Source organism: Ochlerotatus camptorhynchus, unplaced genomic scaffold (assembly GCF_037179485.1).
Source record: "Ochlerotatus camptorhynchus isolate MF236.1 unplaced genomic scaffold, CSIRO-AGI_Acam_v1.1 ptg000220l, whole genome shotgun sequence".
In the NCBI taxonomy this organism is placed as follows: domain Eukaryota; kingdom Metazoa; phylum Arthropoda; class Insecta; order Diptera; family Culicidae; genus Ochlerotatus; species Ochlerotatus camptorhynchus.
The window spans coordinates 2,019,305-2,039,236 of record NW_027040710.1 but is presented as its reverse complement, the minus strand read 5'-3'; the positions used below and the strand labels follow the sequence as shown (position 1 = coordinate 2,039,236).

Here is a 19,932-nt window from a genome sequence, read left to right as displayed (position 1 = left end):
GCCCGTACGATGTACGCGGGGACTTGAAGTATGTCTCCAAGTCCACAGGCAAAAATGTGCGTCATCTTGAAAAACTGTCGCTTTAATGGCCCTTCGCTCATTTTCAACTTCTATTCAATTTTCATACTGCCGTACTCTAACGGAACTATCCACCTACATTCTTCTAAAGATCATTCTCTAGCTAATAAATCATCACACTAAAGCTTCATGTTAGCATTTCCAACCAACTCTGAAAATCGTTAACTTCGCGTATGAAGTAACATAAAAAACACTTTGAATGTAACAACTCAAGGCGGGAGTAGCCGTCAACAATGCTGATGATGGTACAGCACGCAACAACCACCCTACTGCTTTCTCTCTGAGATGATCACGTTGGTCATGACGAGAGGAGCAACACAATAGTTGGGTAAAGAAGAACTGCATTATAACACACCATCGACTGGAAATGCTCTCGCGACGTGGGGCTTTAGGTAGTGATGAAAAAAACGTCGCTAGAACTATTCCACAGCCGCAGTCAGTTTATGAGCAACAAGAGGGACGCACATTTTTGCCTGTGGACTTGGAGACATACTTCAAGTCCCCGCGTACATCGTACGGGCTAGGCAAAAATGTGCGTCATCTTGAAAAACTGTCGCTTTAATGGCCCTTCGCTCATTTTCAACTTCTATTCAATTTTCATACTGCCGTACTCTAACGGAACTATCCACCTACATTCTTCTAAAGATCATTCTCTAGCTAATAAATCATCACACTAAAGCTTCATGTTAGCATTTCCAACCAACTCCAAATGGGACTGTTATGCATTTATGGGCAGTATAGCTTATATCTTGAATCATACCACAGTCCCCAATTATTGAAAATCTCCTAAGCTGTGGGTATCCTTATTGCAATAAGGCTTTATCACCACCTAAGCATATTGTCGCCTGAGTGTCTCAGTCCTATAAACTTCCGTTAAAAAAATTGCAAACGCGCGTGCTCATAGACTGAACCGCATTTAAACGATCCTCGAGCCAAATGATTAATTCAGAGGCATGTTTCTATTCAGCTTATTTTCAATGTTGATAGAAAAAACAAACTCCAAATTGAAAACAAGCAAAAGAGAAGAACGGTAGAAATCTTGTTTCTCTAGGACAGGCAAAATAACAAACAACTGAGACTTTTATTTTATTTTATTTTCATGTTTTCTATCCGAGAACACGGCTACTTTTTTTTTCCTTCACGGCTGTCAGCCGCGGACAACATCCTAATCCCTGGGATTTTTGACGACGTAATTGAAATTACATTCCATTTCGTCAAGTTTTCTCGTTTTCTTCCGAGCTACGGCATTATAGAACTTTGATTGTGTCTGCCCTGCTCAGTTGCCTTTATTTCATGTGGTCCGTTTGTTTTCATCACATTTTTTCATCCTAACTCGCTCTGGTGATAGCGGTTCCTTTTTCTTGATTTGATAGGAATACGTGCGCGCGCTTACCCTGCTCTATGCCTAGATACTATACAATCAAACGAAATGAATAGAATGTGATGGAGTGTTTGCCGTTGTTAACGACGCTGCCACCGTGTGCGAAATTTGATGGGATGGATCCAATCATGAACCGATGATATTAGATTACTGACAAACAAATAAATTCCGACTGTCGTCGGCGTCGTCATTTACCGGTGCAAGACGCTCATTTGTTTCGCCAATTGATTGCTATTTAACGAGCAGATTGTTTAGCTACCTATCTTGGAAGTAGCTACACAGAAACACGGCAAAACAAAAAACAAACAGGGCGCGCTCTTCAAACGGCGACAATAACGTGCCATCCTGTGTTTCATTGTGGTGTTTGGTGTTTTTATGTCTATCAAAACTCATTTAAACTCTGAATTGGATCCAAGAATGGAACTTCAATCGCAGAGCTGTTTTTTTAAAGTATTAACAGATAGAACGTTGAGTGTGGATGAAAACGTGCAAAACTCGCTTAATGACTTTTATCGCCATCCGAGGGGCTATCGAAAACGAACTACATCCGGCGTGGCGCGCAAATGGCAATTTATAAATTCTATTTTCATCTCTTTTTGTCAACGTGATTACACCTCTTCTATACAACAGGAGGGCTGTCACTGCTGTTGCTTTCTGCATTTAGGGGAATCGATGTGATAGCGGATATCCTCGTTTTCGGTGATGAAACCTGATCTCCGGTTGGGGCATAGCGAAAATGAAAGCTTCTACGATATTAAAAATGTGCCTTTTATTGGACGCCCAGGGAAAGGAGTCTTATTCCAGACCAAAATGATTTTTTTATTCAGAAAATTTGCTCAACTCAACTCGAAAATTTTATATCAAAAGTTCAAGTTAATGAAACTTTAATAGAAGCCATCTACAAAGGGAAAGCCTGGTAGCAAAACAAGAAGTGCAATTTTTCTGTGGTATGTTCAAAAGATCAAACAATTTTCAAGATGCCAGAATGCTGAAATATTACAAAGTTCAGGACTTTATTGCTTTTCGAGGCTTATTGATTTGACTTGGTCCAGAGTGTATTTAATATAATCTAATTAGCAAAAATAAAAATTACCATTACATCATAAATACAGCATATTTCGGGTAATATCAGTATTCTGTAAGTTAAACTCATGCTCAAAAAATTACATGTGCTTTTTTTTAGGTGCGAGTGAAACGGACAGGTTTGCGAATAAGACGAACAATCTTGAAATTTTGATGTCTCTATATTATCAAAAAAAAAACAATTGACCTAATTTTGTGATTATTGTAGGCCCTAATGAGGACCCAAGAACACATTCGCCACGTCTGAATATGTTCCGGTTACTCCCAAAGGAAGAAGGCCAACAAAGCTAAACTCTAAACTAACCATGTGCTTAGCTTAGCTTAGACTGACTGCATAAATCAATAGTTGCTACTCCATGATTGTTCAGAATTAATGGAATTACACAATGAATCAATTGAATAAGGTTGGAAGTGACCGAACATTCTCATTGTACAAGCTTCAGTGATCCTTATATTAAATATCAATAACGACGCCGACCACGTCCTCGCAATCAGGCAGGAGATGAGAAGAAAAGTTAGAGGGACCTTTTTTGTTATGGGGACCGTCCCAAGCAACAACATTTGTTTCTCAGAGACGAGTGTGGTCTAAACAAGGTCAATGAAAGTCTAAATGATGAAACTATAATATAAAACTTCATTGTAGTTTAAAAAGCGAAGAAGGTGGAGTCTCTTTGCAACTTATGTTTGTTGCAAAAGATGTAGCAAATTAGTTGCATGTAATATGATATTGCACTTCTCATACTCTCAGCTCTAGCCCAAGTAACCAAAAGTTCCGCATTCAACGATTAAAATCACTTCCAAGTTCCATAAAGTTAAAATTAAGTTCCGACAGAACTTTCAAGTTCCATAAAGTTCGAATAAAGTCCCGACAGAACTTTCAAGTTACATAAATTGCCAATAAAGTTCCGACAGAACTTTCAAGTTCCATAAAGTTCAAATAAAGTTCCGACAGAATTTTCAAGTTCCATAAATTTCAAATAATGTTCTGACAGAACTTTCAAGTTTCATATAGTCCAAATAAAGTTCCGACAGAACTTTCAAGCCACGTGAAGCAATCCACAAAAGTCTTTATTAGTAACAAAATTTAATGTACGTAAATATGAAATGATCAGTGGCCCGAATAAATCAAAATTCATATACACTCAGGTCTTTTTTTACACGGGGGATACGGTCCGTGTAAAAAAAAACCTACGAGATTTTGATTTTTCGCATGCTTAAATGTTTTTAAAAAATCGGATTTTGATGCCATTTGTAATTAAAGCATGATATGGTCCATATAGACATATTTTAAAAATTTCTGTATTTACACCAAAAATTGTGATTTTTTTTTCAAGTATGCCATTCGATTACAAATAGCTTGAAACGGATAATGTGATTGGAATCAAGTCGATAGGTTGTATCGTTGTCGAGAAATCGTTAAAAACGTACCGTGTAAATCGTGGAAAACCGTGTAAAAAAACCGTGTAAAAAAAAACCGCGTAAAAAAAACCGTGTAAAAAAAGACTTCAGTGTATTTATGCAGCGCATCAACATTCTATCCAAAAATACAAAAATAAATTAAAAAGTAATTTCCAGGATTCGAACCCGTGTATTCAGCATGCGATCTAAGAACGCTAACCACTGCGCCACAAATGCGAGCAAACACCAATTTAAAATTCATCGAGGTGTTGTGTTTCGTATTCAAGTCAGTCAGCTGGCATTGAAAACTTTAACAGTAGGCGGGACAACAGCTCACTTTAATATACTCAGATGACGCAGCGGTTCGTGCTGGGGCTCTCACGCAGAAGGACTGGGTTTAATTCTTCAAATAGCTTAAATTCTGCTACTAATGTTGATAAATCAATACACATTAATACCAGCCTTGAGAAATAACTTTGATAAAAGTGCAAACTAAATATGTAATTTTGATGTAGAGGACAAAACCTTTTTTAATTTATTTCCTAAAAGTTCCGTTCAAGTTCCGCCAGAAGCTGCTTAGAATGCGCTTCAATTACGATACCGGAACTTTCAATTTCTTATAACGACCTAAAAATTAGGTTGCTTAGAATTCTATAGAATTCTATACCAAGCTGCTTAAGCCAAAAAAGCCTTTTATCAGAACTTTTGGTTACTTGGGAGCTGGCGTTGCTAGATCGCTCCTCTTCTCTCCATTTACGCTGCAGCTCCGACAGTATTTGAGCGACTACGCTGCTGACGGCATTCCAAGTGCCCTCCTATCGATACATTTTATCGACAACATTCTCCACGTTAAGGATGGGCATCTCCCTTCAAGCTTTCTCGAACCTTGGACAGCAAAAGACCACATGCTCCTGCGTTTCATCCACGTTGCCACACTCCGGACAGAGGGGTGACACTGCGAGTCCGAACCGATGCAGGTGTTTCCTGAAGCAGCCGTGGCCAGACAGGAACTGCGCTAGGTGGAAGTTGACTTCTCCGTGTTTTCTGTTCACCCAGGTCGAAAGAATCGGTATTAGTCTATATGTCAATCTACCGTGTTTCACTCCTGTTGCCACTTAGCCAACGACTCCGCTCTCACCACTTTTCGTACGCCTGTAGCACTCGCTGTCCTCCGCCAGGGTGATGCCGATAGGGATCATTCCGACGATAACGCATACTGCCGAAAGGATGGAGCCTTGTGGAACTCCCGCTGTGATCCTAATCGATTTCTGTCCCATGTCTGTCTCGTAGACAGGAACCCGGTTCTGGAAGTACCTCCTCAGGATCCTGCACTGGTAGTCAGATACCCCCATTCTGCGCTGTTGAATACATTCTTGACGTCAATCGTTATCACGGCGTAATATCGATCTCCGCTGCTGTTTGCACGTCTTCTCGGCTCTCTTGACCAGGGATTGAAACTGTTGACGTTTTTTACTACACTCGCTTCATTGTCGTGCACGACAGTCTGTTTGAATTTGTACACTCATGCTCTACCGTCGTCTCTCTCACACAACACAAACGGTAAAAAACATTCGAGCAAAAAGAAAATTATCAAATAACTATCATATGACATTAGGGGCGACCCCGCCGAAGTAGTTAACATTCATACCTCTCACTCCAAAGTCACGAGTTCAAATCTCACCCCGGACAAGTCACGAATGACCCAAGAGTGTTAAAGTAACTATAATATAAAAAAAATCATATGGCATGTGTGATTTCGTTCTAACTCCTCAATTTGGTGTAAATTAAACAATTTCTGATCAGAAATGTTATTACTAGGACAGCATTGCTTGCTATTTTCAGAGTTCGCACAAGCACAATTTCAGCAGCTCTTATTATGTGAAAAACTGACGGTCTTCGGTGACAGTGTCGTATGACAGAACCTGTCATATGCGTTTTAGTTTTGTACTGTTATTTGATAGCTTGTTTTGCAAGTGTCGGAAGCAAAGGCAGTCGATTGTCACAGAAAATGTGTCAACTACGGTGACCGCTTACAAGACTGCTCTTGACCACTGTTCGAATTGCATCCACCGTTGAACTCCCTTTCCAGAATCCGAACTGCCTCTGTGACAATCCGTGCTCACTCTCCGTGCATTCCGTTAGCCTGTTTAGTATGATCCTCTCCACGAGTTTTCCGAGTGTATCCAGCAGACATATAGGCCTATACGATGCTGGATCCCCCGGGCGGATTTAAAGGTTTCGGCAGCAACACTAGCTTCTGTATCTTCCACCTGTCAGGAAAGTGCACTTAACGTTAGGGATTCCATCCGGACCGGGAGCTTTCTTCACCTTCAATCCTTTCGCCACTGCTACGAGTTTCTCGTTGGTGACTTCGACGTTATCTACCTCTCCCTCTCTGTACGGTGTAGGTGACCAGATCGTTGGATCATGCTTTGGGAATAGTCCTTCCACGATGACTTTCGGCTTTTCTGGGCATATTTCAGCGGGCATCTGGTCTTCGCCATCACGACTCGGTATGCGTCGCCCCAGGGGTTGGCATCAGCGTCTCGAAACAGCTCCTTAAAACAGTTCGACTTGCTCTGCTTTATCTCCCGTTTAAGGGCAGCCCTGGCCGCTCGGAATACTCCTCTACGTTCCTCTCTGTCTGCGTCTGTTCTTGCTCTCTGAACACGTCTTCTGGCTCTGAGACACTAGCGCGGAGGATGTTAAGTACCTCGTTCGACCAGTAAGATGGACGCCGTCTATTATTTGGCTCCAGTTTCCTCGGCATGGTCCTGTCACATGATCTCACTAACGTTTCTGTCAGCTCGTCCGCGTTCAGACCCTCGGGGACCCTGTCCACACGGAGTGCTTCAATGAAAAGATCCTTGTCGAAAGTCTTCGTCTTCGTGATCCAAAACTAGGCAATACCAGCGCTGGCCACGTCTGAATGCTGGTCAAGAAAGGAATAGGTAGGAATATGTTGACGTAATACTCATTTCAATGAAAGCCGAGAACACCTCTGCACTTCCATGAGAAATCACTTGGATGTTGGATAAAAGGGATAGAATTGCAGCAGGATTCTATTGCCACTAGACCACCAAGCTCCTTATATCACACAAAAATTACGATCAAGTTTCCGTTCAACTTGTTGTTACTAAGAATCGATCCGGCGGCGATTTCATCGACGACAACAACAACTGTTCTTGAGAAAGATTTGATATGAATTTCCAATCAACACGTCTTTTCTAAAACTCAAATATTAGTTCTTCTACATACCCGTCCCTCCAACTGAATTTCATAACGCTTTATATCATATCGCGAAAAAAAATCCGTACTCTATGATGTGAAGGAGCTTGGGATTGAACCCATGATTTTCTACTCAGTAAGCAAAATGGGTTGCCACAAGGCCACCGAGCTCTTTATTTCACAAAACAATGACGACCAAGTTCTTGTTCAACTTGCTTTTACTAGATTTTGATCCTGACGGCGTCCTCACCAACATTGGTAAAAAATACTCTTGAGAAGGATTTGTTATAGATTTCCGATCAACACGTGTTTCCTAAAAGTTGACCGTACTCGTTCCTTCAAACGAATTTCAATACGCTTTATCTCATATTGAGAATAAATCTGATTTACACTAAAATCTCTATATTGTGAATAAGCTTCACAATAACGCATGATTTTCTACTCAGTAAGCAAAATCAGTCGCATATATCAGAAAACAATTACGATTATGTTCCCGTTCAACTTGCTGTTACTACACAGTTCGAAAAAGTAGTGTAAATTTCTGTTGAATATGATGCACATAAATGGAGCGTCACATATCATATAAGCAAACGGCGCCGGTGGTGTAGTGGTAAGCGTGATTACCTCTCACCCCAGCAGGCCTGGGTTTAATCCCAGTCGGCGCCGCCGGGATTTTCTGAGGCATAACATCTCTGATCACGCCTTCCTTCGGATGGGAAGTAAAGCCGTTGGTCCCCGGTTCATGAGTTGATGGGTCGATAGGTAGGGTACAGATGTGGGAGCTGCCTTCCTGGCACGTCGGTAGCATTGGTGCTCAGCACGGAAAACAAGATCGACGGAAAAAAACAAACCAATGAAAAAAAAAAATAAAAAAATATCATATAAGCTTACGTTATAAATTTCTGAGACATTTCATGCAATGTAGCAAATGTTGTATACAAAAGACCATCTTTGTAAACAACATTGTTTACAAGTTGCTCAGTTGCATGAAATGAAATACAAGTTAACGTGAATGAATGTTTACATCACAATTAAAATACAGAATTTTTATCTGTGTAGATTTCTGTCCCGGCGGTGACCTCACCGACGACGAATTCGATTATTTGCAGAGATCGAAATTATCGCTGATGTAAAAAGAGAAACGGTACTTTTCACCCGTACAGAGTATTATTATAGAGGTAACTCTAAGACTAGAAGGTCCCAAAGAAACGAGCTCAACTTTTCGGCTCAGCTCTGGTACTATCTTCGGTCCCAAGCTAATTGGTGCACCCCTCGAAACATAGGAAAATCCACGAACCCTTCATTTTATCTGTCAAACTTTCATAACGAATCAAAACAAACATAGTGTAGTACTGGAATTTACACTAGAATGGGATACGTTAATCGATTTGTTGGGGACCAATAGGCTAGTCAAGTAGTGAGCCAATTTAAAATCGTTAGTTTCGTATTGATTGTTGGTATTATCCAGTGTTCACTCGGCTGTCGAAAAAATCAGGCCACTCTCGATGTGTGCCACGCGATCGTCTGTTTTCTCGGCAGCAACCATTGTGTGGTCCTTCTCATTGTTCTTCATCAGCAGTTCTTTCGGTCGATTCGTCGTCGACTTTGGAAAGCAACCATTTCGTGATGGGTGTGTGAGTGTTGACCACGTTTTGCGTTCATTGCTGCAATGGAAGCGCTCTGATCCCCGTTGGCGTAATTGCCATACAATGAAACCACTGGAAGCGGCTCCAGCTCTGATGGAGGGGGCTTTTTGGATAGCGGAATATAAAGTGTTTATTGTGTTGTACCTTTTGACTATAGTTTTAAGGTGTATTGTATAGTGACCAAGAATCCTCGGCTCTGTAAACTTAATTCGTTTGAGCCTTATCAAATAAATTAATAAACAACAGCCCGTACAGAGTATGAAACGATAGAGCATAGAGCGAGAGAACTTTGGTCAAGCAAAGCAATTCTCTTGAGAAAAGCAACCACGAGAATTTCTTCTCATTCGGCAGTGACAGCCGACAATTTCGATACGTTTTCGGCAATTTTTCTTCCGGCGGAAACGATTTTTCACTCTCCCCGAGAACCCGATTTTTAGCTGTCTTCAGACAGAATCCATCTCGTGCCGTACGGGACTGGATTTGCGGCGGTATGGGAAAAATAACTAGCACTAGTACTGCCGCAAATCACGAGCCAGTATTGCCGAAAATACCACCCGTACCGGCACGAGCTCAGTTTTTTTCTGAATTCATACTTTTTATGTGTTTTGTTTAGCATATCTAACCCTAGTTGACCCTAACAATCCAAAGCATTTAATAAATCGCCTCTGTGACGACTCTGTAAGTCATGTGGAAAAGTTCTATATTAAGCAGTCAGTCTGTGCTTGATTTTTCCATATCCCGCTCCACTGATAAATCTCATAAGCAACATCCAATCTGCGTGTGCAAGACCGGTAATGGGCTGTTTACCGTGTTGTTGTTGTACAGTTTGTTGTGTTGGTTGAGCTAGTGAACAAGCATAAGTGTAAACTTTACACTTATGCTTGTTCACTAGCACAACCAGTATGAAGCAGTGTTGACACAATGCGAGCAAGCTGATCATGCTGTAAGCCCATAATTCCAGTCAGCATGCAAATTCAGGAGCGCCTGAGACTGGCGTGCTAATCACAAACAGTTGCTGACAACTGTTTACATAATGCTTATGTCCATTTTTGCTTGCAACTGGCTCATCTGCGCTGATGAACTAGCACTAATGTAAACCGGGCATATGAAGTTTTTACACTTGTGCTGGTGTGCTGATGTTACTGTATTAAAACTGTACTAAAAAGTAGTCAGCATAATGTAAACAGGGCATCCACATCAACCAGCATGAGATTTCAGGAGCAACTGAAATTCGTGCTAGCTGGTTGAGCTAGCGAATGTAGCGTATATCTAAACACCCAAATAATGGGGTGTTTACACTTGTGCTGATTCACGTGCTGGTGAGCCTGTTGTTCGCAAACCCATGGTTATTGATGTATTACTAACAGTTTTTCGGTGTTGATTAACATTGGCGTCATGTCTGGCATAAACTTGATCGGATTGTACCAGTTTTGCTTAATCAGCTATATGAACCCGTTGATATGTTTACACACTTCAATACACTAGTATTTACAATTGTTTTGTCAATACTGTACCTTAGGAGGACCCTACACGATTCCTTTTATTCACAATAATCGTATTGTCAACACATTCTATATTGCCGTCAATATTTCTCGATTACTTTTTCGAAGGGACTTATCAGCTTTTGTAAACAATTCATTTGATCGTTAATTTGGCGTAATTGGTAGCTCGCAAACGCATACTAACACCACTATCAGGTAGGGGAAAACTTGTCAATTATTTCCCTTCGTATCAATATTTTGTTGCATGTAGGGTGCACTATAAAGCAAACGCAAATAAGGGAAAACAAAATATTAGGTACTTGTGAAAGAAAACAAAGACTCCTTTTTTTTTGTCTTAATTTGCTCAACCCAATAATCTCAATCATCTGACTTATCAGTCGATATTTCGCGCAGTTAGTGCGGCGGCGATGTACCGCGAACAAACGTCGATTACGCAATTGACGAGAAATTAAGTGTTGATGATAAATAAGCTGAGTCAATGCGTTACGAAGCGATATTGTTCATGGAAGAGATCATAGCATAATTTCGACGCTCTTTTAATGACTGAATGTTGATTAACAAGCAACGAGCTTCATAAGATTTCAGAGGAAATGCTGTCCATTCAAATTTACGAAGTGCATATAATAAAAATAATAGAGGTTTGCTGTCTTTTGCAAAGTTGTTTGTATTGGTATTTACTGTAACTTTGCGCAAAACATCCACTCTATCAAACCAAAATCTTATTTTTTTAGTCTCACTTTAAAGGGAATTATCAACCAACGGGTACCATCTGACTTTGCTTGCCTAGAACTTCCCCGGAAATACCTAAAATTGAAATCTTGTAGAATAATTCACGTTTTTCACCATTTGGACCACTACTGTGCCATGGAGATAAAATGACCAAGCATAGTTAGACGACCGTAACTGCCTGGATATCAATAATGTGAAAAAGAATGCCCAAAATTACACATCATGTACGCATGTGAATCTTTGATATTGACGAAGGTGACTGTAATTCGAACCTAGCGCAGTGTTTGTTACCTTCATCTTTCGATAAGCTCTACAATAGTTTAAAAACCAATCAAAAATAATTGCTGCATTTGATACACTAAATTCAATGCCATTAAATTCGTAACCCAATTTCACACTGAGCACATGTTACACCTTTAACCGTGACAGCAAACCATTCAAATATTCCCAAACCACCACTCAACTTCACCGATCTCGAACAGGAAACTTCAACTTAATTTCCCGTGTTTTCCTCGCCCATTGAAACGTTGTTTTTATGCTTTCCTCTTTCTCTCTCTCATGGTTTTCATTTCAGAAAGTTTTCCGAAGCACCGAAAAAAAACTCAACTTCCTATCCAAGTGGTTCCAGAAACATCATCAGGCACAAAACCGACTCTCTCACACATACACACCGGGTGTAACAAGTTCTAAGAGTGACGTGCTTGCGCTCCTGCCACGGGTCGGTCTGTGAAGTGTACGTGCCGTGCTTGGAAAATAGAATCCGAACAGAGCCAAAATTACTAGTGCTACACAAGCCATAAAGAAGCAACAGACTGCACCCGGAGCACAGCACATCGCAGCAGTGCAGTCGTAAAATAACCCACCTTTCGTCGGGAATCCAGCAAATAACCAAAAAAAAAAGGAAGTGTAACGAAAGCAAGAGTTCAGAATCGTTATTCAATTTAGCTCGCGTGTGTAAGAGCTGGCAAAATTTCAATCTTGTATTCCGGCTAGATTTTCCACACGGGAATGAAAAGCTGGTAGTCAGTGCATGAGACGTGATAATCGTACTAAAAAAATTAGAAAAAGAAAACTCGACAACCGGGTTGTGCGCGCCAGATGTGGTCAAATCGAGGGGAGTGAGCGAGAGGTAGTGATTTGTGAAAATTGTGTGTGGTGATTGCAAAAAAAAAAATTGTTACGAAGCCAGTCAGTTAAGTGCACACGTGTTCCGGGTTGTCCAATGAATCGGATGGACACGTATGGAGCTGCAATTGGAATAAACAACTAATTCTACATCGGTCGGACGATCAACGATACAGACACACGAACGTCTGAGTTTGCAGCAATCGTTGAAGACGTGGAAAATTATAAATAATTCAAAATGACTGGCAATGGATTGGTAGTGATTGCTGGTTCAACAGGTTGGAGACATTTTCCTTTGGATTAAATGGGGCGGTGAGTATTGCGGCAACATTTATTTTTTTAAATTAAGATTCCTTGTCTTACGGACATCTAATGCACGTGTCAATCGTAATGACTTCCATTCGGAACAAACTACCTACCTTAGCAGTTGTTCAATTTGTGATTCTAATTTCAATCACGGGTCAAGGCAAATGTATATATGTGTAGACTAGACTAGACTCTTACCACGAATGAAGACAGCACATTGGGTGGTCCAATGGCTATATGCAATCATCTTACTGCAAATGATTTCCTCCCACACTTGAACGTGGTCGTTAGCGAACGAAACGGGCTTCTAATTGCCACTTGAGTTTGATCTTATACCCTGATAGGAAAGACTGGCGAAACATGTATGTTTGTCGGCCATCTTCGTCAATGGCTATACCAACACAATCAATTCGAGATATTGTTTACTCACATCGATCGCCTGATGAAGGCACTTGCTCTAATCGAGGCTCTCGAGTTACTGCGTCGCCGTCGATTTTTACAGTAATTATAATCTATACGGCAGCAAAGTTTTATGATGTTCTACACTCAACTTTATTAAATTGATAAAAAAAAAACCAATATGGAGTAATCTCCGGGGGAATTTTTCTCCAATTCATTCCTCTCTATATTAAAAAAATAATTGAACGCTTTGTTGAATGCTTGGTGCACTCATCCCTATCCCAGGATTAGATGGAAGAAGTAAATAATAAATGCTGCAAATTCGCCCGCCAATAGGGTTACCAGAACTCACATTGGCCCTCACTCTTAAAATCAATGGAAAAAGGGCAACGAGAAAAAATAGTTTGTAAATATTTCAATTGAATTTTCCATAAAAGAAAAAATTCAAATAACAGGTCATGCAGGAATCAACTCCAAGATAGATGTTACTGTTGAGAACTTTTGAATTGGGTTTTATCTGTCAATGAACAGATCATTATTCAAAGAAGGAGTCTGCTTGGAGCTTGGAGAGAAATGATTTGAGATCATCTCAATGGAGTTTTTCAAACTATTTTTGTCAAAGAACAGCTAATGCTGTAAAAAAGGAGTCAACTCCAAGAGAAAAATTATTTGCGAGTTATTTTATTATTATTTTTATAAAAAAAAATCTATCATAGAACAGCTCAAACTATAAAGAGAGAGTCGACCCAAAGAAAAAGAAATTTTACGATTATTTTAATTGAATTGTATAAACTTTTTTTTTTTGAAAAACTGCTTATCATATAGAGAAGAAGTCAACTCCAAGAGAGAAAAAAATGATCATTTTAATTGATTTTTTTAAATTGTCAAGAACCAGCTCATGCTGTGAAGAACGAGTCAATTCCAAAAATGATATTACTGAAATTTTCAAAAGCTCTTATCCGTCAAAGAACAGCTCAAGATACAAAGAAGGAGTCAACTCCAAGAGCAACATAATTTATGAGTATTTTATGATAGAATTTTTAAAAGCATTTTTTCGCTATAAAGCAAGAAATGATTTCTAGAGTAACATTTGAAATGGGCCTATGTCCAAAACGTAAACAAATCGGGTTTTGATACCATTCTACAGTACCGCTTGATAGCTACTAATCGTGTAGGAAAGTTCCGCATAATCGATAAAAATCATAAAAAAATAATTCGATTTTCGAAACGGCCGATCAAAGAAATTTTTCGATTCATTAATCGTCCCGCACGCTAAAACGGCCAATCATTCTTTTTTTTTTTCATTTCATTGATAAGCCTAGTGACGTAGAAGGGCCGATGATTGGAAAATTGTTCCAGCTCCATATGATTCGCCATTCATAAAGATAATGGGTTAAAATGGAGTAAAGCATACATAAAGGTAGATTAGTATTAGTTGTACTTGATCCAAACAATAGAAAGAAGCATAGATAAATTAGTTGGAAAATAAAACTAATAGGGGAAATGTAGGTAATGTCGGCCTACATGTCCCTAATTTGGGCCCATCGCTAAAAGTCAGCTATTTCTCAATTTTATCTAGATGAACGCGTAATTAGGACGGTACTAATGGATATTTTTGGTCGCTATTGAAAATTTAGTCGATTGCTGAATTTATGTATGGGCCCAAATTAGGGACATGTAGGTCGACATTACCTACATTTCCCCTATATAACTAAAAGTGCAATGGATGAGTGTTAGTTCCGGGATCAGTTTAGTGTTAAGAGTTATGTTAGTTTTGATCCGTATTCAGCCCTGCCGGTCCATCCAGCACTATTTGCGGCAATTGTGATTATGCGAAACTGCTACTACTACTATGTTAGATGAATGACTTGTCAATTTTCGTTAGAGAAGAATGCTGTTTTCTAACGCAACGCAATGTTTCAATGAAGGAGTCTTTCAATAAATCACTCAATCAATTTGTGTTGGGGCAGGTTCGTGATTTCCGTTAAAAATTTAACCGTCGGGAAAATCAAATGTGCACTGTAACTATGCTGAGTGGGGGTGTGAGCATCGGCTAACACTCCAGTTGATTATTGCACCGAACTTTTAGGTTTGCGACTAACCGCCACTAGGAGTCACTTCTTCTTTTGAAAGGAAACACTTTGCAACTTGGATTTGGATTTATTAAGTTTTAACTTGGGATACACTTTAGGTCTGGTTTTTTGGATAGCTCAATTTGGAATGATTTATTACTAATAATTCAATTAACTCTTAACCTAATTTGCTACTACTACTAACGTAATTAATTTTTATTCTACTTATTTCCAGTACTACTACATTTGTATAGCACTCATTTGTAGTACCAGAATAGTGGGTTCGGGGCGAATTTATAAAATAGATTTGGAAACTGGTTGAGAACAAACAATTTGATTTTCGAAAAATTTCTCAAAAGGGTTTAGTTGACACATTATACCTTACCGAAAACTAAAGCACATCTATCCTAATTCTTATTTCAAACCTATCAACATATTTAAAACATCTTTCCTAAAACTTCACTTATTCGTAAGCGCCTGATTGAAGATATGACTGCTATTGACATTGCCTGTAATTAACAAATATACTAGAAAGATTTATTATACAACTCTAAAGGCTAGTTACCTCCCTGAGCGGACCCCCCGCGTCCTATCTCTTATGTTAATTAACTTTCTGAATTCGCTAATTGAAGCTCATTTCATGATTATTTAGTCTTATTTAATAAATAACTGAAATCTCTAATCTACCTGCACAATCATAACCCATGCTTTTAAACTAAAATTTAACGTGTTTCAAGTTCTTCTGGCTTTGACATATATTAATTATATCTTTGTTCGTCCCAGGTGACACCTTCAAGTGACTAAAATGCTTCACTTTGAAGTTAGTTTCCAAGCTAATTTTAAATTGTATATTGTATAGGATAAATGTTCCAATTACGCTCTCACGTTTCCACTATGTCGCACCACAAAAATACATATGGGTATGTCACAATAGAAGCACACCACAGTGAAAATCCCGAGTCATAGTTCAAACACTTATCCCAAATCAAAATGAAGCACAGATAAGATTAGTTACAATACCATGTACAAAAATGGTGTTTAACATTGTTCCCTGAGTAATACCTAAATGAAAACAACAATGAAAGCTTGTCACACAAGTAGAAGAAGCACTGTTGGGCACTTTCTGAAATATTTCAAAAGTATAATTCCCTTGCAAACCCAAATAAATCTATCTGCGTTGAAAAAATAAAGTGATTTGTGGCAAAACCCGCCAGTATCGCACCCAACGTCAGTGCCTATACGTAAGCGTACTACGAACCGGTTTTCAATCAAAGGAGTGACAAGTGTGAGACTATCACTGCTAGACTAAATCTTTGGTTCTCTCATGCAGTGGTTTATCAGAGAGGGGACGCTTAGTAATCCCCATTGCCTGCCCATGGCGCCATTCTATTGCGGCATGAGCCAGCAACGCCGGCCATAAACCTACCGTCTCCAAAACTCCACTAAAAAGCATGAAATTAAGCCCGCCCACCAGCAACACGGTGCGAAAACTAGCCAAAGGGAGGGTACAATAAGGCTTATAAATTTATGAAATTAAATTGATATCGATTATCATATATTTTTGAATACTTTTCGCATATTTTTGATGTTGTATACTGAGATACAGTTACTATTGTTATTGTGTTAAAATACTTCAATTTCCTTATATATGAATTGAATAGAGGCAGAAAAATTCAAAATTCATTTTCTGGTTTGTTTATGTCTGGTTACGCGAGGTAATTTGCATTGCATTTTTCTAAAGAGAAAAAATATTTGTGAGTACAGTACACGTTCGACTTTGGCATCTTAGCCACAAAGCCGTTCGATTTTGGGACGGATTTTGATGAAACGGATTTTCAAGATTATGTATTTTTGCTCCATGCGATCAAAATTTTTAATAAAATTTAAATTATAAAAGTCTTAGTGATGAAGATGATTCCTCTCGACTTCTCGGTGGTCCAAAATTATCGGAATCATAAAAAAAGTCTAAAAATCCAATACAACAAAATTATGGCTAACGTCTGTTATGGCTACCGTACATTATAATTATCATCTTTATGACCTACGAGAAATCGACGACTAAAACCATTGTTTACAAATGCAATTACGCCCCTTTGAAATGTTGGCACAGAATTCACTCCCCGATTGGTAACCCTATCGATCAGTAGTGGTCGCGTTTGTGGTCTCTCGATAGTCGAGCTGTGCCGAGATGAGCTACAACGCAAAATTTCGAATCACTCGAATGCAACCAACAACGGAAACGAACACCGCACACAATTTCAGAATTCCGCGCGCGCATGGCCCTTTCCCCGTTGACTGTAGGATACGTACGCTCGGCTGAATAGGTCATCGACGTAGCACCAGGATCCTTTGTGCTATCGCTCGAACCTATAGGACACTGCTGCTGCTCATAGCCGGCAGCCACGTTCGTTAGTGTGTGCGCTCATGTATTTATGTGAGTTTGTCTGTTGGCAAACAGAGGCGTCCTTCTGCAAGAGGGGAACCCCGTCGTGTTGTGTCCATCCAATCCAGCTATACAGTGGGCTCTAACTCTAGTAGTTTTGTGGGCCGATAAAGGAGGACCCAGCGCCATGAGGCAATTCAATTTGTTCAGTGTACATGCCGGCTGTCCGGAACTGGTGCCCTCTGCTACGGTCGTTTCGTGCAAACAGGAAAATATATCCTCTACATTTACGCCGCTTGACGTTGTTACTGCTGCTTACGGGCTATGGCAACATACTCAACGTGAATCTGCTGTGGCAGTAGTGGAATCTGGCGCTTCGTCTCGTGATAATGAAAACAATAAAACGTTAAGTATCGGGCCGTAAAATCACTTAATCAGCGAGAGCTTATTTAAAGCACGTCGATACAGATAATCCGACCGAAACGTGATTTTCGAACGTAATTGAAGCACGAGATCAAGATGTGGTCGGATCATATTTGAGGATTTTTTTTTTTTTATTTTTTTTATTAAAGTCACTTTAACATCCTAGGGTAATTCGTAGCTTTCCCGGGTGAGATTTGATCTCGTAACTTTGGCGTAAAAGGTATGGTTGTTAACCACTACACCGGGGCCGTCCCCGATTATAAACAATTGAAACTCTTTTTATTTGTTGTTTTCGTTAATTGCTTAATTTGATCAGACTCAGTCGAATGATCTTTACAGAGCCGCGGTTTCTCGTTCATTATACAATAAATATATATAATAAATTTAAAAACTACAGTCAAGAAGTCAAGAACTTATCTTCCGCTATCCAATAAGCTTCCTCACATCCAGTGGTTTCCAATTATGACAATATCATCAAAGGGAGCATAGCCCTTCCATTGAAATGGACGCAAATTGTGGTCTTCACTTCCAAGGTCGACAACAAAAGGATCGACCGAGCAAACTGCAGATGATAAACAAAGAGCACCACACAATAGCTGTTATCGAGTAAACAGACGATCGCATGATACACATCGAGAGCCGACAAAAAACATAGCTGCTTTTGTGGAGAGCTAAGGGAACACTCTGAACTCTTTTTAAAACAAGGGTAGTGTCCGTTCACCCCTACCGCAAGTCCAAACGCTTTCAGCCAAAGTCTGAAGTTCTTCCATTATCTAATCAATACATCAGATTCGTTCACGATAATGAATTCTACTTGTTGATTTCTAGCCATGCATCAATCAAATAATAATTATAAATCCGCATTAATTAATTCATCCAGCCATCGAAAACTTTCCCAATCACTTAACATTCATACGTAAATTATCGCTCGAGCACCGCGCAACAAAAGGGGTGTGAATTAATTAATGTCCTTCCCTAATGCTGATTAGTGTTCAGTACACGACCAAAACACCGGTCGGTCGAAGATGAAGTCTCAAAAAATGCTGTGTTCCACAAATTATACCACCGTCGCGTTAAAAAAAAAATCCCCCCATAGCCTGGAAACACTACATCACCTTCCATCGTTTTAATGCTTTCCTCGGATCTCCCTCAGAATGAGTCGAAGGATGACGACCGCGATACGCTCCAAAGACTCCCGCAAACTTTTAATTAGTGGGAGTAGCTCCTTTTCCTGCTACCCGGATTCCGACTGCTGGCTGGAATGATTCCCGTCTCCTTTCGTTGTTTTCCATTATTGATGGAGAGTTTTTTGCCTACCACACCGACGACCGACGACCACAGAATACCGCCCACATGAACAACCGCGAAAGCCCTGACGTTTGAACATGGGTGCAGAAATAAGCCGTACCGACGACAGGATGTTGTCAATTAGCGTTTTGTGCCTTTTCTCATTATTGCTTTTCTGCTGTACTTTTTCCCGTTACACTCAAAATCGGTCTTAGGGGTGAAGGGTCTCCATCGACCGAGAACGAACCTCATTTCCATCCACGACTGTTCGCTTCGGCAGGTTAAATTAATGAGCAGTGTTCCGAACCCTTCAACCAGCTCTACAAAACAAGATGCACAAAATTTGAGCAGTCTTTGAAAACAACGGACGTGTGCAGGAACTGTCTGCACGTGCGATACTTGTCAAAGAATTGTCCTTTACTATACGAAAAACCACGAGTCCTGAGGGTCCTCGTACCCTGTGGGATCCATTGTACTTGCTAATTAAAAGTAAAATTTTCAAAGTGGGCTTTTATATTTTTTCAAGTATTTGACTGTTTTAATTGCTCTCTCCTTGCCTCTCCTTAATGCGATGCCTCTATTGTGCTCGTCCACTTTGCCAGCTCGGCACTTTCAAACAGAGACTTGGTACACACTGTAAACTACTTATTTTGGAGACTGAGAACAATAGACGAGTAATATGGTCCTTCTCCGCAGGTTAAATGGACAGTGCACAGTGGTCCCAATGCTATATTTAGGAAGACAAAAAATGTTTACAACTTAGCCGTTAGTTTTAGGTGGATGGTGTCTTCGGGAAAGCTTCTATATAGTTTTAACCAAACGATTGCTGTTAATAAAATTATGATCCCAAGTAACAAAAAGTTCTGATAAAAGGCTATTAAAGGCTTAAGCA

At 39.8% G+C, this 19,932-nt stretch overlaps 1 protein-coding gene across 3 annotated transcripts in view; it reads left to right on the top strand.

Annotated features, from left to right (window-relative positions):
• The window catches only part of smog, a 309,749-nt gene that overhangs the window by 68,792 nt on the left and 221,025 nt on the right, over nt 1-19,932 (top strand). For all 3 annotated transcript variants that reach the window (XM_065225017.1, XM_065225016.1, XM_065225015.1), the window contains exon 2: nt 11,620-12,482. The gene's annotated coding sequence lies outside the window, so the exon portion shown is untranslated. The remainder of the gene's footprint in view (nt 1-11,619; nt 12,483-19,932) is intronic.